The sequence below is a fragment of the Agelaius tricolor genome, unplaced genomic scaffold (assembly GCF_023055355.1).
Source record: "Agelaius tricolor isolate 1412-34295 unplaced genomic scaffold, bAgeTri1.0.p SCAF_11, whole genome shotgun sequence".
Lineage (NCBI taxonomy): Eukaryota > Metazoa > Chordata > Aves > Passeriformes > Icteridae > Agelaius > Agelaius tricolor.
In genome coordinates this window covers 18,418,153-18,444,034 of record NW_027269271.1, presented here as the reverse complement: position 1 = coordinate 18,444,034, position 25,882 = coordinate 18,418,153, and positions in this window count along the sequence as shown.

Here is a 25,882-nt window from a genome sequence, read left to right as displayed (position 1 = left end):
TATAAAACACCCAAACCGCTTTCCACACGATCTAATTTATATTTAAAATATCTTTAAACTGTATCTGATTTCAATGAGGTATACTTACAGTACATTAAAAGAAAATGGAATAAAGTTAACAGAGTTAACAGATCTAACTGCAACAGAATTTTGTTTGTAGGGACCCCCCAGCAAACATTTTGCTTGAAGAGCTGTTTTGCACAGCTCTGTAACAAGGCTCTCAGTAGAACTTCGGTGAGCATTCACCACACTCAGCACCAGGAACCAGGAGGTGTAACAGGTCATACCCAATAGAGGCTTGGCTTTCTCTTTCTAACATAAGTACTGGAGGAACAAAATTAAATCCTTTGAAATTACGCTTCAGGAATTAAAATATTGACTCCAGTATGACTCCACCTGATTCCAACTAAGCACACAAAATATTTTTTGGCTCTGTGATTGTTACATATGTGCTATTTATACCTAACTGTGTTCCTTGGAATTTGATAATTTCTTTGTATGGGAAGAATTAATTCACTTTAGCTCTAAGCTATCAAGAACTGAATATCACAAGAGAAATTACTTGACATCTCCTAATCCCTAAGAGGAGTTATAGTAGAAAGCATTGGATCAACTTCATTCTAAAGGGTCAATACCACTTACAATAAGGACAAGTGGTATAGCCTAACCAATGTTTGAAGCCCCTTATGTAATTAATGATTACAAGTACAGCTTTCTTTGTTTTTTTCTTGTTAGTTTTTATGAACTTTGCTAAAAACCTTTTCTGTGTTTTGCATTTAAATTATATTTTTAACTACAATTTTCCTATCTTCAACTTCTTTTGACTCAGTCTTTCTTAACAGCAACATCTGTATTTTATAAACAGAAATCTGACCACCCATTCCAAATAGAAAGCGCATTGAAGAGCCTGTCCAAATCCAGGCTAAAATGAAAATTAGAAATAAACAGAAAATAGAGCTAGAAGGGACCTTGAGAGGTCATCTCATCCATTCCCTCTGCCCCAAGGCAGAATCAGTTATACCTAAAACATTTCTGACAGATGTTTGTCTAACCTGTTTTTTAAAACACTCTGTGACAGAGATCTCATATATTCCCCAGTCTATCCTAACGCTTAACCCTCCTTTTAGTAGGAAACAATTTTTCCTTTTATTCTCTGCCTTTGCTTTCTTTCTATATTATCTAATTTAAATCTTTATTGTTATAATATAAGTTTATTTTTTTCTCTCCTGTCCACCATGGATATGAGGCAGAGCTAATTCCCTTGCTTTGTGCAGCAAAGTTTTGTCTGTTTGAAAAGTGTTAAACTAGAGGAGGAGTTAACAATACTAAAAATAGCCTCTAGCATAGTAAGTGACCAGTAGGGGAAAAATGGATACAAATGTGGAATGCATTGGAAGGGAGCCCAAATGGGCAAGTGAGCCATAATGATCTGATAATTTGGCTAGACAGAAGGGAACTTGAATAAAAATTACCCATATGTGGCTCATATTGAATACCCACAAAAGATATGCATGATTTCTGGCACCCTGCATCACAAGCTATTTAGTTTAGCAGTAATTAGCTGTAAACACTGGTGCAAAACTTTAAAGGATGAGTTTTTTCCTGGAATTTCTTTTGGAATGTTTCAGAGTTTAGAAGACTAGGAAGAAAAATGTTCCTCAATTTCTAAGAATTATGGAAACCCAAAGCAAGTAAAGCTAAAAATGTATGAGCTTGAGGCAAAAGGCGGAAATTAAAGTGTCTCTAAATTCTAAAGAAAGGTAGGTCAGTGAGTTGAAATTCAGTCAAATAATACCTGCAGAGAAACAGTACTAAAATAAAATGCTGTTCTGCAAAGGTTGATTTGATTGCTTCCAAAGGACAATAATAAATAATAGAAAATTTCAGAAAAATACTCACAAACCAATAGCTTCTCCAATAGCAGAAGAACAAATGCATAGTAAAAACCCCAAAGTATGACAGATGCAAAAAGTTTTTAGAGACTTTTCAAAGTTCTACTGCAAGCATCAGATGCCAGACTACATTTACCACTCTGCAAACAGAGATTGGGCTCAAGTGGTCTTCAAGAAACTCACACTTCTGGGCAGAACCACAGTATGTAAAGCCCAAGAGATAATTTCAGACAGTAGAGATGGAAACTATGAAAAAACAGCATATGTTATTTTGTGCTACTGCAGATAAATTAGCAGGAAACAGTGCGAATAAAACTCATCACATCCTTAAACCTGATTCTTTTGACAAGGTTGTTTTATCATCTTGAGAAAGGAAAATACCCCCCTCTGCCATGAATTCTTTGTAAAAACATTTTCTTAATTGCTTTCTTTACTGATAATTTCCCTACATTTTACTGATGGCAATTAAAAATACGTTCTGTCTTCTTGCAAGGTGAATAAAAATTAAATATTCATTTAAATAATCTCCATGCTTATGTTCAATAATCCAAATCTAAAATATTATTAATGTGTTAAATTATTAAACATAAATTACAAGGCTAAAGCTTTCAACTTGCAGAAGTCTCCAGGGTAAGCCATGGCACTCTCTGTTAATTCATTTTTACAAACACAGTCTGAAGCTGTGGTGACTGAACGTATACACCTGCAAAGTATTTATATGAGAAAAGACCTGGAGCAATCAACCATTGTACATTTCTTTTCTTTTCTTGGTCCTAAATTTTATTCAATAATGATAAATTCCTATCAGCAGCCTTCCCTTGCCATAACAGAGTGGTGTTTGATGTTTTTAATCTTCATTGCATTCTCTTTATTCTCCACTAGTTCCATATGAGAGGATTTAGAATAAGAATTTGGATGGATCCAGCCTGCAGTATCCTGTGGTTCCTGTGTGCAGGATCCAGCTGAGTCTTCTGGAAAGGAAAAGAGGCCTCACTGCCTCCCTGTGTGTCTCTACAGAAAGCTGTGCAGAGACCTTGATTATTCTGCCTTCCTGTAGATACAATGAATTTTCATTGAAAATATGTTGCTTTTCTGGTGCACGTGGGGAAGGAAGTTCATGCTTCAGTGTGTCACCTTAGCATCTTCCCAGCAATACAGCTGGCCACACGCTAGAAAAACATATACATTATATATTTTAATTTGCAGCAAACAGCTCTCAGAGTCCTGGATGCTTTTAATTTGACTGATTTAACCAATCATAAAGTCTAAAGACCAAATATGGAATCAGTCACTATGAGAAGCAAATATAGCAAATAAAATATTAATTTGACTAATTCTGGTGTGTATTTTCCTCTCCAGTCTGCATGGTAATAGGATTTACAAATACATATCAAGGCAAGAACAAACATAAAAAGTATTGATTTATGTGATGCCACTGAGCACAAAAGCACTACAGAGTATAGTGGGTATAAAATACAGACAGAGATAAAAGAGCTATTACAATAAGCAAACTGATAGCAAAGGACAAGCAGGAAAAACACTGCTTTTCTGTCATGCCTTAATGGGATGATTGCATTCACTGGCTTTTCCAAATACTGATTTTCACTTACTATAAGCCTTGGGGATAGTCATCAAAAAGTGTTTCCAGTAATTAGAACTTTGTGAAGAATTAAAACATTGACAGTACCGAACAGCAATGAAAACAAAAATCTAAGGTTGATTCATGAGTGCTCACAAGCTGAAATTTGAACTTGAACAAGCAGGCAGCTCCTTGGCAATGTCTCAACACACGCTACTTTAATGAACTATTGCATTTGAATATGTAGATGTATTTCTCTTAAGCAAATGATCAAAAAGATTCCTGCTTAATTTATGATTTGAATATATTTTTCCATCCTAATATTCAAGTTTCAAGACCTATCCCAGTAAAATTCTTGTACCACATACACTAAATGATTGAAAGGACTGAGCTAAATATGAAAAATAGGCTGATGGCATTAAAATAACAAAATGGGGAAAATACCACAAAACCAAACCCACTCTGTTGATAAGATTCAAAGACTTCACCAGCACTAAGAAACAAATTCATCTCTCACCATCTACTCACACTTCTTTCTTTTCTTACATCATCCATATAAAGATGCTGGTGAAGGGAAAAAAGAAAAGTTGTTAAAACACTCTGTCTGGTTACCTAGGTCAAGCTATTACAAATTTTATTGTGTGAGCTCTAGTATCAATGACTGTTTTCTATTTCTATTTGCTTTTCCCTTGATTCCCTTCTCTGATTTGTCTTGACCTGAATTGTTTTGTTGGCTTCTCTGAGGGCACCTGGGAGGTCGCACTCCGAGGTGTTTCATTCAGCAGAGCCGCGCACCGGGCAGTCCCTGCCGCCCACAGCAACCTGCAAACAGGTTCTGAGAGGAATGGACTTCCAAGAGAACATGGGAAAACTGCTATTGCTGCAGCTTTTCCTAGGCATAGTAATCTGTCTGCCATATAAATTGTTCTTAGGTTTTGTGCGCAGAAGCAATATAATAAAAATATAATTTTTCTGAGCATCCCTTTCTTGATGTCGTTCTCAAAATGTATCTGATCTCCCTGGGAAACACAGAGGAGAAGTGCTTGAAACAGAAATGGGGCGATGTAGGGGGTGGAAAGGGGAGGGCAGTGCATGCTCAGTCTTGCCCTTGTCAAGTGCAGGGGTCTCTGAAAGAAGTGCTCCTGTTTAGAGGAGTTATTTGACAGTCAATCCTGCACAGGTTGGTGTTTGGTCCTTTTTAGCCTTTCCTGGCAAGTCTCTGGTGCTCTTATTTGAATCTGGGTCCAATGGGCTGCTGAATGTTCTGTATTTTAGGCAAGACCCTGATCAGATTGTTGTCTGCCATCTGTCGTTTCTGCTAGCCCATCAACACCCTTGGGTGAGGGTGTTAGGGGATGTCTTCAGGTACAAAGAGACCACTGGCATATTAAGGGAAGTTTAGAAAGGGTAGGTGAAGTGGACAGGAGGTCCCCAAGAGGGATCATGATCAGATGCTCTCTGATCCCCCTTATTTTTGCACATGAAGTGTCCAGACTATGATGGTCAAAATATTCAAGGGCCAAGTCATGGGTGCCAGGAAGCCTTGCCAAGTCTGTGGAGATGCCCACAAGAAATCTCAGGCTGTAGCTTCCAGATGTTAACAAACTGGGGGGCACAGCCAAGGATAAATCGTTAGAGAAATCTCTAATGAAGATATTTCTCTAAAGGGCAAACATACTGTCTTTAACCTTTGCTCTTCTATTCCATAATGCAAGTCTACCTTTGCAGGTGACTAGAGAAAAAATACATACTGCCAAATCAATAACTGAGAGAGAAAAAAAGGGGAAAGCAGTTGGTAATGGCAGCTACCAAAAGTAACAAGCTGCTAAGGCTGTCCATATCTCATTCACAAGCTTATTGTAGATCAGAATTTCAGCAGCTTTGCTGAGCACTTTGTGCTTCATGCCAGCTAAGTGACACAGCCTGTAGATTTCCAGCTCTTCACAAGATTAATGGGCTTTAAACTTGAGGTGAAACACGTTTTAACAGGGTGCTTATGTCAAAAAGTACCCTGTAACTTTTATTTTGAGGGGTATTAATCCTACAGGCTGTTACGTGCTCACTCCTTCATCCCTGTAATGAAGATAACCTGCTCCTCTCTTGGCACTTGGATTAGATCTTCCTGGTGTTTATAAAAGATAACAGAGGTCTCTTTAGGACCCTCTGGACAGCTCAGCAACATTAACAATAGTCTCTCTTTATTTCAGTGCTCTCAGAAGCTTATGGTTTGGGGTCAGCTGAGGCAAATTGGCAGAGCCTAACCAGTTCTCAGTTGGCATGATTTCGACCTTGGCAACATTTAAAAAAAAAAAAAAAAGCTCAAACAAAGAAACTCTTATATTTACTTAAATTGCTTTAGATTCTTCTTATTGTGATTGAAAATGACTGACAATCTGGAGGGACAATCTGGAGGGACAAGCTGCCCTGACTTAAACATTCCTCTTTAATACAATGCTGCTAGAAATATACTTGTTATAAATCTGTTCTCATAAATTACACTTACTAATTTATGTGCTGATGTGTTTTGTAGCTTGAAAGTCATGACTGCTTCAGTGTGATGAACAGGAAATAAATGTTTTGCTTTATGCTGATGGATTCTGAGAGGTGGAGACGGACAGATTTAAATCAATTTGTGATAATGACATTGTATACCAACACATGACCTGAGTATGCATAAATATAGAAGAGAAACAATTAAGGACCAGCTGGGTATAAAGACACAAAGAATTCTAAAGTAGTAGGCTTTTAAGCCATCAAAACTGCAGGATTAGTGGGTTAGGGATTAATATGAATCCTTGTGGGTTGTATACGAACTCTCGGGATCAATTTCTATTCCAAATAGTTTACATCCTTTCTAAAAATATATAAACTAATACTCTAAACTTCACACATGTGTATACTGATGAGGGCACAAGGGAGCTTTCCTTCTTCAGGTAAAAACTAGTGACAACCTAAGAAGGTTCTGAGCCAGTATTTTCACACTGATCTTCAAAACAAAGCAGAAATGGAATTCAGAAAGCGACCAGCACTGAGCTCAGTCTCTGTGCTAAGTCACAAACCAGCTAAGCAAACAGTAAGAGAGGACAACTGCACCCAAGAGAACACAAGTTCTTTGTGCCTAGATCTTCTGTGACTGTGTTTGTTGTGAGATTTCATAAAGTTTGGCAACACTATTATAGAAAATAACTTTATAATATTAAAATGGTGAAAAAAAAATTGAATACTACTGGTCATTTTGAGGAATTGGAAGTTCACTTTTTGGGGTCTTGTAAATTGGCTGCTCTGCAGCACCAGGGACCCAGGCCTTAGAAATCTGTTTAACAGATGGTCAGGTTTGTTGGGAAATGTATTCTATGATGTCTCCAGATAATATTCCAGTCTGCAGCAGATTTTTCTTGTCTATATTACCTGTGCTTGCTTCTTCAGGGGGCCATAAAACTAGTTTAGGACAATCTAATCCTACTCAGAGCTACTCAGCCTGGGTCTGTAGGCCCCCATCTACTCTGGGGACAGTGGTAGGAAAGGGAGTTTCTAGAGCCTCACTTGCGGCTGGACACATCAGATTTTTGGTGATCTTAGTTGCAAAAAGATCACCAAAAGATCACCTAGTGCTGTTTGTTCAAGCTACAAACAGCACTAGGCCCAGGCTGTAGCACAGTCTTTGCTTTTCAGTCGTTTCCTGTTCTGGGGGGTTATAAGTGCACTCTTGGGGCATGCCTGAAGAATACCTGAATGCCCAAGGTGAATATACTCTCCTAAGGGCAGGGAAAGGCAGAAATAATTTTGTGATTTCTGGAGCTGATGCACTTCCTTCTCTGCAAATGGAGAAATTGTTCTTTGTTCCCTGGCCAGGTGAAAGTCATTTATAGGCAGGGTCCCCATGGGAATGACATCCAGTGTGAATCAAGGTTACCATTCTCTAGTACCCTTTTAGCTTTCCTTTTGTCCTTCTGCACCCACTGTAGGCTTCTCACTTTAATTCTGGGTTGGGAAATCTAGCCATCACATGCTTAGTAATTACTGTGTGTGAAGATTTATCTCTGGGTGCACACTGTTTCATATTCCAAGATTTCTATAGTTTTTCAACATAGAATCGGAAAATAATTTTTTAACATTTTAAGTAGACTTGTGTGCTGTATTATCAGCAAGTAAATTAGGCTCAATTAATCTGGGCCAGAAACTGATCCCCAGTATTGCTCTACAAGCCTGGAGCAGGTTTTTGGATTACACAAAATTATATTGTGTGTTTAAATGAACACAGAATCTGGCCCTTCATGCTCTGCCAAGCAGATGCAACTAAACTACATCTTCTCTACCTGCTTAAATATATTTACATTTAAGGATATCAGCAGAAAATACCATCACTGGATACAATCTGGCTGATTCCTAAAAGCATGCAGTAATATAAAATATTTATTTTAGAGAGTGAGATGCTTAATTGTACTCAGACACCTCTGGAATCCACTCTCATTCATTTCTATACGAAAAGCAAACAGACAAAAGTCTGGCTGACAGCTTGCCAACACACTAATTAACTTTCAGCTGCAGCATTCCCAGTCAGCCTTCTCTCACAACCTACACACCCTGCCAGGAAGCACAACAACAAAATTCAGCTTCAAAATATAGAACTGGACAGAATATAGAGTGGCTTCACAGGAAATGAAAATGTTCTGTATGCAAACATAGGTTATACCTTTCTATTATTTATTTAGGGTAGACCTGCTTGTAATTCACTCATGGCTCAATAGCTCAGATTTTATTATTATTCCTCTTTAATTCAGGAAATTCAAAGATCTGTTCTTCATCCACATAGATAAGTCTCCTCTTTATTGTTTTGCTGCTGCATATATTTCCAAATGTGTGCTTTTTGCAGTGGAATACAGTACAGGTGGGAACCTTCAGTTTCCAGCTTTTTAGAGACAAAACCTCATGGTTGAGAAACTCTTACAGACCCTCTTCACTTTCTAGTGCTTGCTCAAGTGACATTGATCTTTGGTCTGTCTTTTATGTTTTGCAGGCTGTTCAAACTTTCCTTTAGTGTAAGACACAAAATGTGTGCTTATGGGAAAAAGAAGATTCTTAATGTAAATACAAATTTAATTCATATTTGTCCTCCTTTGTCTTTAACCAAAATTAGCCCCCTCCCACCCCCACATCTGTTCTGCTTCTGGTTTCTTCCCCCCTCCCATCTGCTCCCACTCTCTCTTCCCTCCTCCCCCACCTGCTTGAACATCACTAACCCTCCAGGGATCCCTTTTCCTCTCTTTGACTCCCTGCCTGTCTCCCAGCTGGGCTTGCCTCTGCTATCTGAAAGCAAAATGATAAAAACAAGTGTTTAGGATGGAGAAAACAACACACGTACTATTGTTAGTGAACTTCTGCAGATTCCTCTCCTCGTGCTCCACAGAGAAAACAGAGAATGTCTCCTTGACTTCTGGAGCACAATAATATCACACCACTTCTGAGAGTTCTCAGAGGGCTCTGGCCCTCTTAGTAGATGCAGTTGAGTCATTGATTAGACAAGCACCCCAAACGTTTTGCTTGCAGTGGGAAGCTTTATTCTTTTGCCTCATTACCATGTCCATCGTGAACAGTGGCAAATAACAAAAGCAGCTCTTAGGTACTGGGTCAGACTCTGTTTTCAGTCCCCATCACTTCTGGGAGCTGCAAACACGTCTGAGCTGGCTTTGATGGCTGCAGGTCCAGGCGATGATGAAACTGCAGCTGACACCCAGTTGCAAAGGTCTTTGAAAACACCACATTTTCTACACCATCCATTTTACATGGTCCTTTGATTGCCCTGCAGTTTCACTGCCTTGAAAGTGGCACACCAGAGCAGAGGCTGGCTCTCTATCACAAAACTAATTCTCAATTATTTTGCTCTTATTGTCTTTCCCTATACACAGCATAATCGCTGTGGCCCACACCTCAAGTGTTCATCAGTACCAAGGGAAATTTGGTAGTTTTCAAGTATTCTTCCATGGAACACATTTCAGTGACAAAATTTCAGGAAGCCTTTTTTGGTGTTATGTAGCTTAAAGCAATATTTTATTTTGACCAGACTTTCAATGGATGCACAAATGTACTGTAAGCCTTAGGAACCCTTGGTAAAGCAGTACAGTACTGTATTGCAAAAATCAGCCTTGAACTGCTTTGCCTGGAGACCTGTCAGATTTATTTAAAAATAAAACAAAATATATGTATTGTTAGGGATGTCTAGCTCCACAGTTACTGCCTTTTCTCCCAACCCAAAGTTAGGTCAGTGAAAATATTTTTCAAAAGCATGCAGAATTGAACAAATTGGCACTGAACATATATGAACCAAAACCAAAAATAGAACTGAGAACATTTTTCATAATACTTTCATGCATTTTAAAGCAACTTTGTAACTTTAATAATAAAAACATTTTAAAATCCCATTGCAATACCTTTCTGTGTCACTTTTTTGATAGTTAATTTTTTCATGGTAGATGCTTGATCTCAAAATTTTTTGATCATCAACTACATTTCTGGATACCAGGGGTTTAAAAATTGAATATGAAAGCAATTGTGCCTCTTCAGAGAACATTTGCTAAACATATAGCATGAGGAAAACATATTTTAGTAAAAAATAGGATGATTTTTATTTTTGTCAAGTTGAAATAATTTTCTCTGAATTATTAAGAAAAAGAAAAACAAACACCAAAAACCAAAGCCAAAAACTGAAACAAAACTTTGCCTAGAAACCATTCCATGGGCAATTGCTCTTCAGGCTCTTGTTTCTTCAGGAAGGACAAGGAATATACAGTCCCTGCAGGCTTAACAAGGTTTATGTATTTTTCTTGTATTAGAGAACAGGATTATAGAGAAGGCAGCATTCACAATGTTTTCAACTTTTATGACAAATTCAACTGCATGTTTTGTCATGTGGATTTGCAATCCCTTTATGAATAGCTGAAGGGACTTCTTATGTAAAGTGATTGGGGAAGAGGAAAAAAAACAACCCAAACTGCATTGAACATTAAATATTAAAATTGCTCCTACAATATTTTATATGTTAAGAATCTTGCAGCAATTTAAAGCATTTAATGAATGTTTACATCTTATCTGAGAGGTGGTGTTTATTTTGCCCATTTCTGTGTGCAGTATAATGATATGCTGATTGAGTCCCGCAGGAAGTGTTCCATAGCTCATTTCATCAGATTGGGCCTGAAAGGATATAAGTGATTGCCCAGAAAATCTGCAACAGAACAGGAAATGGGTCCCAGATTACACAATTATTACTCCTGTACTTTTAAATAAGACTAGTCTCCCAACAGAGGCCCCGAGCTGAAACTGCTGCAGGATTTATTCTGAAGTTGAATAATACCACTAAGATAAAATATCATAAGGTGAATTTTCAGAATAGAATTCAATCAAACCTCCAAAGACAAATTTAAAACTGAGTTTTAGGAATTAATCTGCTTTTTTTGCTCAGATAATGAGTCTGGTAGTGTTAAGCCAAATAAAATATGTGCAATTTTTTAAAAAATCATGTAGAAGAAAAGGAAATAAAGGAAATAGAAAAGGTTACTATGTGAAGTCCTAATGAGTAAAATATTCTGTATGGATTATTTTTTAGCATTTAATTTTTCTTATGTGTTTTGCTTGAATAACAAAACTACAGTATTTCAAAGTCAAAAAAAAAGCTAAAGACAAAAATCTAAATGCAATCCAAAGTGACTGTAAAGTTTTCTCAGCCTGACTTCTACTCCAGGTTGTTGGTAGATTTTATATCTATCTCATTTGGAGCATCTCATTAGGATTCTAAAGCCTTAGTAAGGAAAACAGAAGCGTTATCTTTTGGGGTTCTTTATTGACTAGAGATCAGTATTTTGCCAGCTGAATTTCATTTCAATATGACTAGGGAAAGGTGACATTGCAGTAATTTGAAAATGTTCTCTACTTTCATGGGCTTAAGTGTTCATTCTGTTGCTGTCTGATTTCCTGGAATTTTCACTGCATATTTTTCTAGGAAAAATTTCTACATAATTTAGGTAATATTAGGGGTGGGGAGAAGGAGGTTTGTGTTTAACCATGAGCAAACTTGGCCCTTATCTCTATTTCAGACAATGAACATTAAATGTTGATTTGTAGCTCAGTGTCTTGTCACAGGATATCAGTTTGACATGTATAGAAAAGATCCATCAATTTTAATAAAATCTTGCCTCTCCCTTGAGTTAAAAAAAACCATAGAATTCTCTGTAGGAGAAAGTGGCAATGATGTTCAATAATTATTATTTTAGAACAATACTTAAATATTATAGTACTCAGTTTTGTACCTCTTGGTGCAAGAAAGCCAAGCCTATGCAGCAGATAAATGGATGAGTAGAAGTCACTTGTATCACTTTACACATCTTTAGGTTATTTACCAACAGCAACATTATCATTGAGGCAGAGAGCTGAGTAGACATTCAAAATAAAGTTGGGAATACATGCAAGAATTTTTTCTCCAATATGTCGAAGGTAGCTCATAGATATTAATGCAAAGGGACGCAATGCTATTGACAACTGCCTAGATGTACCTAAGTGTAAGAAGACCTAAAATAAATTTAAGCACATCAAAGAAAAGAAATGCCTGTCATCTATAAAGACATTCCTAGATTTGCTTATAAGACTTTTTTAAAAAACTCTGTTAGATGCTACACAGTCAGATCAGAAACTGGTCATTACACAATACACAACTGCACTGCAACAAAACTGCTCAGCAAAGCCTCTTACCAGTGAAATTAATAAAATTATGTGTTTACTTCAAAGAGCTGGAATACTCACTGGTTTTGTACAGGAGAGCATGACTGTGGTCCCTGTTCCACCTCACAGCACACTGGCACAGAAATATTTAAATATGCTTGGACTTGGTCTCTTCCAACTGAAATATTCTAGTCTCTTTTTTTCCTAAGTATATAAAAAGAGAAAACATAAACACACTTTTTGCAGAAAGCAGATACCTGCAAATGTAGGATGTCACTGGGGACTACCAAATTAGAAGCTTACACAAATGAAGCTCAGTTTTCTGTTTCTTCAAGGATTATGCTCTTGACTAGGACATAACTGTCTGGAAAGGATACACGGCATTTTTTTCCAATATACCTTACTTGATAAGAAAACATAATCAATATCCTGTATTATTTTGTTAATTTGGGTACCTTACTGTTTTCTTTATTTATTGGAGAATCAGAAAAAATATGAAATTAACTGTAGTTTAGCTCCTTGAATTAGCTTGTTTAAATCAGATAGATCAAATGTGCATACAGATAAAAATAGCATACATTATTTCTGAATAAATAAAATTCAAGGAAACTGTTCATTTACACTCCAGAACTTGAAACAAAGTTTGAGCAAATTATTCAGTGTGAATTATTTGTTCAGCTCTCTTCATTATACCTTTGGTTTGCTTGATTACTACTAAACAGATTTTACCAGAATAAGATGTTTTGAGGGGCTGAATCAGAGTTATGAAGGTGACCTTCTCTTACACCATCCAAATTAAGATGCTTTGAATCATCAATTCCAAATCCTCTATCTCTTTGCAAAGATCATATGCTACTTTTATTTAATCAGAAAAAAATACTTCAGTTCTTTTTCCTTTGTCAATATATCACATATACAAATGCCAGCAGCCAGCAATCATTGGAAATGATAAAACAGAAAAGCAATGAGCACAAGCAGTAGTTGAGGAAAATATTGTCTAATAAACCAACTTCAGTTTTAGCTTCCAGTTAAAGTTAAAAATTTCCCAATGTTCTGAAACAAAAATCCTTTTTAGTTCTTAATTTTCTGAGTGCAAGGTAAAGATTTCTCTTAACATGTTCAAATTCTAAATATAATCAGGTTTCATATTCAGCTAAAGTGCATGTTGGTTAATTCTGAAAGTTATTATGGGATTGGACTTTACAACACCACTATTTCTCATTTCTTAAAAGATAATTTCTTCATCTAGAAAAAAGTCTTGATTCCAATTTAATAAATTTGTTGTGAATTCTAAAAGAGAACTGGAAGTTTGGGGAGGGTACAAAATGAGAGCCTGCATCACCTAGCCCCAAACTTATTTAAACTCATTTTAAACCTGAGACAGTCCAGACTAGCTTGGTGGACTTTTCAAGGCTGAGAGGGTTGCAGTTCAACCAAACACAAACAAATAAAACAGTTTGGTGTTTTTCCTAAAATATCCATTCTGTGTGTATAAAACACTACAGAAGACAATGTTAGACAGTGACTCTAAATAGGGATCAAAAAATATTGCTTTTTTAATTATTTTCTTTTTGAAGATAGATGCATATACATCAATTCCTCAGAGTCAGCCTGCAGAAATGGAGCTTCTGGGATTTAGTAAGCCACTGAAATGCTGTCTTGTGCAGGTCTACAATATCTTATGAAAGAGAAAGAGGGCAAGCCATCAATTCTGAATTTTACAGGCCCTTCTAAACAACTAATGGTTGAGGAAGGCAGATAAAACAACCTGTAAAAGAAAAAACAACATGAAAAAAATAGGTTTTTTTCAAGGTTTTGAGTCTTTATTCCCATTAGCTTTTATATATTTAAATTAATATAACAGGGTGCTGTAATTTGAGTTAATAGCTTGATTTCTGCTTAGAGATGGTAATATCTATTATTTTTAAAAACAATAGCAGCGGACACATACTTGGTTAACAGTTGAATAAATATGCATATTAACCATAGTCTCTATTGTTTAGAGTTGGCTTTTGGTGACTGATGATCCTATAACTGTGATATAAATGTAGCAAACAGGACATGGCCCCAGCTGGAGGAAGAGCACTGAGGAGAAGGTGAAGTCCTGAGCTAAGCCAGGCATTTCCTAGATAAAGAAACATCACCTGAAAAAGATAAGTTGAAGGATTAATGAAATAAGTGTGTTTGCTTAACTGCTTTGGCAGGTGCTGGCAGTCAGCATGAACTTAGTCATGGCTGTTTCCTGGGGGTTGCTGGAGTTGGGCTGCTCCTTCTGGACTCTGGAGAAAATTGGCTGAGCTGCTGTGTGTGGGCTGGCTGTGCTCCTCTTCCTGCCCTGGGCAATGCACACTGTCCCTGCCACTAATCCAGGGATATTCTTTTTCTCCTTAGCACTCGTGGGAAGATGTATATGCCTTTGTGTGCCTCAGGTGTGTAGTCTGCAAGAATGTGTTTGCTTTGTTGAGAGTGCTTGAGTTACTTAAAAAAAAATATATATATATATTCATTTTCTGCCTCTATTTTTGCATTGGTGGGGTTTTTTTGGTGTTTCTTTGGGGTTTTGGGTGGGGTTTTTTGGTTGGGTTTTTTTTTTTTTTTGGTGAGTGGGTGGGGTGTGTTTTTTTCTCTCAATAAAGATTTTGTAGAAGTGTTAACAAAGCTGCTGTCAGCTACTGACTGAGTCTGTGTTTTGCATTCTGTTTCCAACTTGGCATAAATCCTAAAATTAATAAAATGATGTGGTGCTTCTCTTGGTAATTAAAGCAAGATGATTATTCTACAATAATAATCCTCTTAAATAGTGAGGCGTATAAACAATGGAAAGATAATTCTTTGCTCAGCAATGTAATATATTGGTAAATAAAAAACCAGATTACTTTTGAATTGGTAAACAAGTAATCCTGTTTGTTTCAGTCAGAATAATGAATCTCTATTTGTGTAACAAATGTGCATTTGGTTTGTGACCCTGAAGATGCAAGGTAGAATTTGGATAGTCCATGTGTTCAGAAATAACTGTTTTATCAACTGGCTAATTCTGAGCCTGAAGCATACATGATAGCAAAGGATAAAAATCTATTTCATCCTCCTGACTTTATATATTTTGATAAATACTAAACAAATAAAGGTGTAAAATTCTCTCTCTTTTAAATTTTTTTTTAATCCCAAAACTTAGAGCTAAGTTGTCTGTGCTATAAATTTTATACAGATCACAAACACTTTCTGCAAGTGTTTGATGCTTGTTTCTTTTATCTTGGAAGAGCAGAGCAGGTTCCTTAACACAGGCAAAATAATTTCTAGTGCAGAGGCACTCAGCCCTAGGCAAGAATACTTCCCAGATGTAAACAGCTGTCTTCTGAGAGAGGAGAGGATGGGAAAAGGGCTGGGAGCAGCCACTTTGGTGCATGGCATGGGTGTGTGTGTTTTGCTAACTGAGAGGATGGGAAAAGGGGTGGGAGCAGCCACTTTGGTGCATGGCATGGGTGTGTGTGTTTTGCTAACTGAGAGGGGGACCAAAGGGCTGAGCTGGTGTTCCACTGGAGCTCAGGAACAGCAGCAGTGTGGGGTGTGGAGCCCAGTCCCTACAGTGCAATGAAATCTGCTCCAGGAGCAGCATGTCCCACCCTGCCTGGGTACCTGGGTGAGCAGAGAGCCCAACATGTCCTACAAACCTATCTGACATGGGCCCAACCCAGGGGGAAGGCCACAGGAACAGGATTCCCCAGCTGTGGTTGATGCTTGGATTTTGGTGTTTTAAATATATTATAATACAAATCTATCCTACTGTTATGTCCATAATACTCTGACAAAGTAACTAGAAATATAAGGAAATTTGGCAACACATAATATGTCTCACATTGCTATAAATCACAGAATAAATTTTCCCCAAAATTTTTGCTTCTCGTGATGGGATAGGATGACTCAAGAAGAAATATAAAACTGATGGGTAACGGCTTCACATGTGTCAGCCATGGGAGTGCTATTGCTGTTTTCAACAGTAGTGAGAAATATCTGTAAAGTTGATTCACAGTGCAACTGATGTAGCAGTGAACTCTACTGTGAAACTAAAGAGAATAAAATTAACTTTAATCTAGCATTGTCTATTTAGGCTTCAACCTTTTTCTCTTTCAAAGTAAATAAGTACAAATCACTACTAGATTCCTGCAACTCTTGCCTGAAAAGTGAAGAAAAAGTACAGCAGGAGGGAGCCAACCCAAATTGTCACCTGGAAATCCCCAGTTACATATTTATTACTTGTGTCAAATCCTTTCTCCTTTACCATACCACAGATTACTGGGTTTGGAGCAAATTATTGTGTTTGTCCTATCCATTCTTGGATGAAATCACAGTTAGGTTTTATTCATACCACTTTAGAATATGTTAGGGTTTTATGCTTATGTATTCAAAGAAGCTCAGTCAGCTTACACAAACCAAGGGGAGTTCTGCTTTTGGAAAGCTCCACAGCTGGGCTTCTATATGCTAAAAATCATTGCTGTACTTCCTCGTTGTCTCTTTCCCACTCTTGGAATAAAGGTTTTTCTGACAATTTGTATGTGTTTTGAATGTGGAAATGGACATACTGTCTCTTGACAGGACTTATTTAATCCAATTTCTGATGCTATTATCACTGACAGCTTTTAGGGGAGCAGCTGTAGTTTTGATTTATGTCCTCAAAGAATTTGTTCTGTCAAAGAACATTTCCAAATATGTTGGGACACATAAATCCTTCTCAAAAGGGATCTCTTCCTTATGAAATATAAAATGATAGGATCAAGGGATTGCAAGTGTTTGACACATTTCTCACTTAAAACAATGTATAACCCTTTGGGCTCTTAAATACACTTTTGTCTATTCCAATCAGTTTTAAATCAAAAATCCTTGAAGACAAAGTTAAAAATGGTGAGTAAGGACAACTTCCCAGGTGTACCTCTCAGGGAGAAATTAGATTGATCAATTTGACCTGAGTAGTTCAGTTCTATATGATTAAATATTTCTCTTAAAGATTATGGTATGTGAACTACAGACTTTGCAACTAGTGCTTATATAATTAAATATGTAAAGTTAACAAATATATTCCATATTCTAGTGCATCACTGGCAGTTCTTAAATAATGAAAATAGAACTGTCTTAATAGGCTGTGTCACTTGCAACACTCTCTGACCCCTTTCCATACAACTCCTGAAAAAGACTAATCACGAATTTGTGAGGTAGTGTAACTTATGGGCTAATGTAGGGAGGCCTTAAAAATAAATTATTTTTCTTGTAAAAATCCTTCTAACAAGGTGTAACTATAAGATGCTATAAATCAAAACTGAGTTTGTGAGAAGCGCTACTCTAGAGATTTTTATTGTGTAGTGGTTACCATTGATGGTGCCTATCTAAATTATTATTTTAAGGTTTTTTAGGAATAACAACCTCCAAATATATTACCTTATTTCAGTTTTGTTTTCCCTGGTCAAAAAATGCACAAACAATACTAAGTGGCTTTGTTCAATTGATCCAGAACCGAGTGGGAACAATTTAAGAAATTATTTTCTTACCTTTCAAATAAAGGATAGTTTAGAGACCTATTGGTCACACATCTGACCTCACTTGCATTAGCTCACAGCTGCAATCGATTGAGTTACTCTGGATTTATGGTAGTACAACAGGGAGTATATTTAACAGTAATAGGCAGGGTTGCCTAGGTTCTGGAAGACAGAGACTAGCTTTTAACTGCCTGTTCCTGCAGCCCTGAAGAAAACACCTTTGCTGTCTCTAGACCTTTTCTGTTTCTCTTTCCTTTTTCCTCAAAATAAGTAAATAAATATCTCAAATGGGTGAGTATTAAAACTGTTTTTAATCAAAACTACAAGGCCACTGGAAGTAAACTGTGTTAATATTTCCATAACTTTTTGAGCCTGTAAATTTTTTGGACACACCCAAATTCTTATCTTATGCTGCATCTAGAGTGAAATCCAAGACACCCGTTTGCAGAGCTGGATGTGATGCAGTTTTGGATGTGCTTCTTCAATGAACTTGATCTTAACAAAGACTGCTAATTAAGAGAAAATTTGACTTGAACATTTCCTCCAAGAAAAACTGTCTGCTCTCCACTTGGATGGGTGAAGTCTTAAATGAGTAAAAATCTGCCTGGATGGCTGGGCCCAGAGAGTTGTGGTGGATGGAGCTAAATCCAGCTGGCAGCTGGTTGCTAGCCACTCAGCTTTGGGGCCAGTCCTGTTTAACCTGTTTGTGGATGATCTGAACGTGGGTGAATTGAGTATTGATCTGCTTGAGGCTGGCAATGCTCTGCAGGGAACTCCATCAGTGGGCTGAGGACAGCTGCAGGTGATTCAACAAGATGAAGTGTCAGATCCTGAACTTATGTGGCAGCAACCCCACGCTGTGCTAGAGGCTTGGAGAGGAGAGACTTGAGAGCTGTTCAGCAGAAAAGAGCTTGGGGGTGCAGGGTGACAGCCAGCTTGGCATAGGACCAGGTGGCCAATGGCCTCCTGGCCTGGATCAGTGACTGTGTGGCCAGCAGGACCAGGGCAGTGACTGTCACCCTGCACTGGGCACTGGGGAGGCTGCACCTTCACTCCTGCGTCCAGTTCTGGGCCCCTTGCTTTCAAAAGGACATTGAGGTGCCAGCAATGAGCAGCAAAGTTCATGGAAGGTGTAGAAAACTTTTATTATGAGGTAGGGCTGAGGCAGTTGGGCTTGTTTAGTCTTGAAAAGAGAAGGAGGAAGCTCATTGCTCTCCACAACTCCCTGAGAGGAGGTCACAGTGAGGTGGGGGCTGTTCTCTTCTGCTGTGTCTCCGGGGGGAGGACCAGAGAAAATGACAGAGGAAATCCAGATTAGATATGAGAAATTTTTTTTTCATATCTAATTTTTTCCTGCCCTGTTAGGGCAGGCAGGCATTGGAATAGGTTGCCCAGGGAGGTAGTGGAATCACCATCCCTAGAGGTGTTTAAAAGGCATTTGGATATGGCACTGGTTGATAAGGTTTAGGGGTTACAGTGGTATGCTGGGATGACACCTGGACTTGATGGTCTTAAAGGTGTCTTCACCTTGATGATTCTATGATTCTTGAAGCACAATGGGGTTTTTTTTGTTTTTTTTTCCTCAAGTCTTGGTGTCTGTAATATGGCTGAGATAGTCTGTCTTCTGTATAATCAAGACCAGTTATCTCAGGAAATTTGAAATGCAGTTAATAGACATAGGATAACAAATCATTTCAGTATTTAGGAAATAGTTTACCAAATGCAATACCATCATCAGACCCATAAGCCAAGACACCATTCCAAAATGTAATTATGACTTTTAGCTAAAAAAAGGTCTTTCCCTCTTAAGAAATCATTCTGGGAAAATAGGGAAAAAAACCCCAGTGTGCTCAAGACACATGTTTTGACTTGCTGGAACTTGTTTCTGAGTGCTGGAGTACAAGGTTGCTGCATAATGGTTGCATGTCCTCTTTAATTTTGTATACTTCTTTGTAAAAACCTTCTATATTGTCCATAAATTTAGTTGCATTATCAGATCACATACTGGAATGACAAAAAAAAAAAATACACATTCTCAAAATAAGAGAGTTTTTTTCTCCTGGAAGAAGTTATTTTTCCTGGATGAATGCTTCAGCAGGCTTCCCAGTGGTGTCTCCTCAGGCTGCTGTCACCTGCTAGCTCTACTGAACCTGTCAAGAGCTATTGGGAAGTATCATGGATTTCTCTGTCTTCACCTTGTTCAGATCCCCAACAGGAGAAGACTCCTATTCTTGGCTCAGACAATTTTTTGATATCAAACATGTCTCCATTTCAATACTAGAAAGTTTAAATTCTTGTGAATTATCTTAAAAACTTGGCAGCTAATAAAGAGATGCATCTTAAAAAATACGGCATGATTGTACCACATATTCCTGTTCTCATGGAGATGGAAAGTCTGATCTAAGACCTCACTGCAGAACTCCCAGAAAATCCTTTTATGTAGCAGCCATGTTAAACATTTTATGTTGTGGTAGGTTGTGAAGAGTTCAAGTTAACTTTTAGCTGGTTTATGTCACAGAGAGAGCTCAATGTGAGGATAAATAAGCAGTCTGTGCTGGTCCTAGCTATCTTTATTCAACAAAAAATTTTATGTGTGATAATTAGGTACTTTTCTGGTATTTTTATTTTAAGTTGAGCTTCTGATACACCTTCCAAAATTATACAAAACTACCATTTAATAGATGGGACTTTACACTGTATCCACGTGAGTATCTTTACATCTGGCTACCTCTGTGTTCATTTGCAGCTGTAGTGCATTGGGGAGATCCCTGCAGTGTATTTTCTGTTGCAGGTTCTTCTTGAATAAATCAAGGTCATGTGCTCTGATGTGCCTTCTGAAGAGGAAATTACATCACTACTGGAAAAGCTGGATAGAGTGCTTTAGAAATTTGCTGCTGATCCAGGTCAACTCGATAATGAAGATGAACCTCTTGGCTTCACAGCATGAATATTAGGTTAGATACTGTGTTACTTGCACTTTCTGATGATTTGCCTTACTGATATCTGGTATTCAGAATGTGTAACCCTTACAGTTAAAGGTTCAGCAAAATCGTAATTTTTTGACCCATTCCTGTTTTTGGCATTTCATTTTATTAAAGATTTTGTGAATCATATACTCATTTTGTTGAGCAATAATTCCATTTATCACAAGAATTTCTGTGAATGGAACATGATTACTTCCACATTTGTGGAAACCAAGTCTTAAAGAGAACAATGAACACAGTCCCTGAGATTCAGTTCAGGAGAAAATGAGCAACTTATGATGATATCCAAGCAGCCCTAGAGTAGTTTGCAGTACTCCCTTAACCAAGTGGAATTGCTTAACATATTCACTATGTTACAGAGAAAAGCTAGAATACCTAGCATAATGCTATAGATATGTTACAAAATGTCTCAGAAGAGCAGCTGGGGGATGCTTGTGGGGAGCATATGTATGAGCTTGAAGAAGCATATGTATGAAGTGAATTTTATTACAGAACAGATGTCAGATATGTTGAACTGTGATACAATGTAGATCATTTTATTGGCTTCCTTGTAAAAGATAGTTTTAAAAGAATACTGACTAATCTCTTCTTCTTTCTTGTACATTACCAAGGGAGAGAGATAAGTCAGTGACCAACTTCTTGAAGGGATGAAGAACTCCTTCAAGGTGAAGGAGGCCAAGAGAAAAAGGTCACTTTCCTTAAGGCAAGGTAACAAGAGGCTGGGGGGGCATCCAGTGGTGGGCTTGGTTGTTTTTTTTTTTTTAAAGCACTTGGCAAAGGGGCCCTTGACATTTCTTTCTTTCCTTTCTGAGGCCCTGGCTCCCAGAGGGGAAAAAAGGAGGATGAAAAAGCTCATAGGAAACGTAAGTGATCTTTATTGACCTGTGACTTTTGTGTAACCATGGCCTCTGGCATGTGACTCAATGTGCATTTCTTGTCAAAACAGGTAAGGGAATTGTGCACTGCCCTGAAGGAATGTATAGTGTATGTGTGTGTGTGTGTGTAGAGTGCTGAAAGGCAAGAGATTGATTTGAGGGCTGAGGTGAGAAGAGGAAGATACAGAAAAGTGTGAGAGGGAAAAAGCACTGTGAAATGAATTACTTTTTGTTTCCTCTATGCTGGTGGAGAATTGCCAGAGTTATTGACTTTTTTTTTTCAAACCAACTCAATGTTGTTCCACTTTCTACCAATCAAAACTTCATATTTATTTTGATTCAGGACCCCTATGGTTTCTGCTTTCCTTTTTCTCTATTTGATGAGGTTTCTTAGATTTAATAAATATTTCATCCAAGATTTCTGTAATTGTATGCAGTAATTACTGCATGTATGCAACCCACAAGGAAAGATCCCATAGGTGATATAAGATAAGCTCTGCAGGAATAATTAGCCTTACCTGTGATGGTTGAAACAGTTCATACCATTGAGGTAAATGCAGAAAGTATTTACCAGCTAGTTACTACTGCTGAGGACCAGGCAGATATTGTATTCTTTCAAAAGATTAGGTCAGCAATTAAACCATGGAGTTGGGATCCCAATCAATCCTTCCTAGGGAGAGGTGGAGCTTGGAAAGGGACAGGGAGAGCCTTTCTCCAAGCATTCTAAGTATCTAAGCTAGCAATGGCTGTATTTCAGGGTTACCACCAGTGGCCCTGTATTGTTGTGCCAGAAGCACAGGGATATTCAGGAAAAGTGCTGAAAATGTGCTGGGGCATCTCTGAGATCTGCCAGATAACCTACAGATAAAAAAAAGGAGGGAAAAATAACGTGGCATTTAGGACAAGAGACACAAGCATATCTTATAGATTTTGATATGTTGTTCCTAAAGCCCTCGGTTTTGTAGGGAAAACAAAGCAGGTGAGGTGAAACAGACTTACACAAAAAACCTACAGCTAAATCTGGCAAATCTGTAAGATATGCAGGCACCTTCTTACAGTTTTTGGGTCAATACACATGTCAAGCAATGCATCTTTCTGCTTCACTGGAGGCCCAATTCTCTTCTTAAGAATGAGTTTTCAGACAGCAAAAGCAAAATACTGTGAGACATTGGGCACTTGGTAGGGAAGAAAATGTGGGCCCTCTGCTGCCTAAATTGCCAGAAATCTTCTTTAACTGGAATGAATGGGCTGGTTTTTATCAGGTGGGAGGCTCTGCAAAGTGATGACCTGTCAGCAAATTAGTCATACACAGCTTCCATAGACTTGGAATAGCTCAAAATGATTCTTGAATATCTTGTTCTGTGAGAGTCAAAAACTTGAGTAAGGCAGTTCTGGTCAGGATTTCTGGGTAAAATGACAGAATAGATTGAGGCTGATTTTGAGGATTTGACCTCAAAACACCTGAAATGAGGAATGATTTATTGAACAAGACTAGAGTGCCGAGTTTAGAGGAAGCTCTCACAAGAATATAATAGCAGTCAATTGCCATAAAGGAATTACGTGAAAAGTAGATCGGTCTCTTTCAGTACAGTAAGCCTGAAAAGAAAGGTTCATAGAGATATTATGTTCTCTTATGTTGGATTCTTGGTGTGGCTTGAGATTTTTCTTTGGTAGGCTCAAAAATATCTGAAAATTTGAAGAAAAACTCCTGAAACTGGACTAAGGTCACAAGTGGGGATGAAGCTAAGGCTTCCCAAAATGATTGGATTAGAACTTTTTACAGATCCCTCCTGTGAAATAATTGGTGGCCAGATGTGAGCTAAAGTAAAAGCATCAGTTAGATTAAATGTCACAATATATGTCCTTTTGTGGTTTGGGTTTGGTTTTTTTTTGTGGTGTGGTGTTTTGGGTTGTGTTGTTTTGTTGTTTTTTTTTTCCAGCACTCACTTCATTATACTTCACAGGCCAACAATCTTTCCAAACCATGTAAATGATGCCATGCACTTTTTCCTTCTATTTTAAATACCCAAGCTATTGTGTACCTTTTGGCTAAGAGAAAGATGAGAAAAAAGAACATTCAAAGGAGGGTTTAGGAAATAGCTTGAGAAAATGAAGCATGTGAATAATATTAGCACAGAAGCATTGTGTGAACCTTCTGACCTTTTTGAATGAGTCTTCTGTGTGCTACTTTCTGAGATTAGTTGACATTTTTACAGACCTTGTCAAAGAAAAAAAAAAGAAAGGAGAAAAGTGGTGGGAGGAGGAAAGACAGCTCACTGGTCCCTACTGTAAAAAATAGTATCCGATCCCTGTGAGGTTTCTGGTCTCACTTCATAGAAATGTTTCACCAAAAAAAAGACAATTTCTCCTTGTGCTTCCAGCTGACTCCTGATCCCTCACATCAGATTTACCTAGCTGTTTCATCCTGGGAGCAGTGAGATCAGACCTGAGAGTTCATGTCAGCAGCAGCAGTCTCTCTGCCAGATGTGCCTAAGGGGCAAACAACAAAGTGTTTGCAAGCTTTCAGGGGTTTGTTTTCCATATCTCAAAAACATCCTGAACAGCTGACAGCAGCAACTCTACTAAAGTGTCCCACAGAACAATCAATCTAAATTGGAAAATATCACATAAAACAGCTTTACTCCCACTGGTATTGCCCTCTGCCCCAGGATTCAAACTTAATTTGAGGAACACTTTGAGGAATGATAATTCAAAGGGGTTTTAAGTGCAAATGTATTGAAGATGTATTTATAAATCATCTGCCCTGCTTCTGTGCCTCACAAGCATCTCCCCACCTCACAGAGTCAGGCACTCTGGCTTAGGTGTCTGCATGCTTCATGGGCATGTCCTGCATTATGTGCCCTAAGATAAGGTATGCAGAAGGCAAAGAGCCAAACAGAAAATAAGTGACAGGAAGTTCTGAAAACAGATATGATGCCCCACCATGAGTCCTCAATCCTCTTTACTCTGGTTAGGATTTGAAACTTAAAGCCATTCCCTGAAGTTAGGTGTCTAAGCCGTGCTGCTCATTTCTCACAAAAACATAATGAATATTGTGGGTTAATGCTTCATTTTTCAAAATAAGAAGGGGCTTTTGCCTACCCCACAAGCCAGATTTTATTCCTTGATTTGAAACTAGGACGTGGTGGTAGACCTCCAATTTCTCAGCAAAGTCTCCCAGGTATTGCCTTACTGGGAATTCTGTCTCTCAGAATTTCTCTCCTATTAAAACTGTTTCACTTTGTGTAAACAATTAAATTTTAATTAAGCTGGGTGAAAAAAAAGGGAAGAGAGATTGACTCTATAGCCTGGTGGTTAGAGCAATCATGTGAGAAAGTCAAATTCAAGTCCTCCTTCATTTAATTATTTATACTAAATGGAATAATGTCAGCTGGAGGGAGTGAAAGATTTACCTTGGACTGTGCTACTGTCTAATGGTTACAACAGGCTCTCAGGAGGGTGACAAACTGGACTTAAATCCCTTTGTCAGACTGAAATGGGCAGGGAAATGAACTTGGGTCCACAGAAGCCACCTACTCTAACTTCCAACTATTAAGCTGTTGGCAGGGGTGGAGTGGGAGCTCTACATTTTTTTTGTGTTAGTAGTGCCTGATGGATTCAGGTTGTTATTGGTTTAATTTGGCAGATATTCTTACAGCTAAGATAACCAGAGGAATGCTTTGATTTTGATGCATGTGATGTTTGTTTGCTTTTAATGGTCTAGTAGGGCTCCTCACCATCAGGACTTTACTGATTATGCAGTAGTTTGACCAGTATATTTTAATTCAGGAATCATCTAAGTGCAGAGAAAAGAGTAAACATGTTTGAGGTTAGCTAATGACAGTCTGGCCAGCAGGAAGTTTGCAGAGCAATGCTTTCCACCCATTGTTGATTTTGTATGTTTTAACACAAGTGTGAACTCTAGCAAATGTGACTTAGAAAATTTCAGCAAGTTAAATGCTTCCAGATGAGGAAGAAACATAAAAGACCTATAAAGATCTATTTGGGCTTGGTCACTAAAATTATAGTAATACATTAAACCCTTTGTGAATGTAGAATCTGAAAAGGTTTTAACTTCTTTCTTGTGCTAAAAAGAATCATAGATAACTGTGTCACAAGCCTGAACGATGCAGCACCAGACAGATTTGAAAAAGTACCAACTGAAAATAATGCTGGCGAAGGTCCTTCTGGTAGAATTTGCATATAAAAATTTTCTTTCACAGAATCACTTCTAATATTATGTTTTATGCTAAAAAAGTTACTACATTTTAGATCCTACTGAGAAAACTATAGATGGTCCTTGGGAAATAGTCTTCAT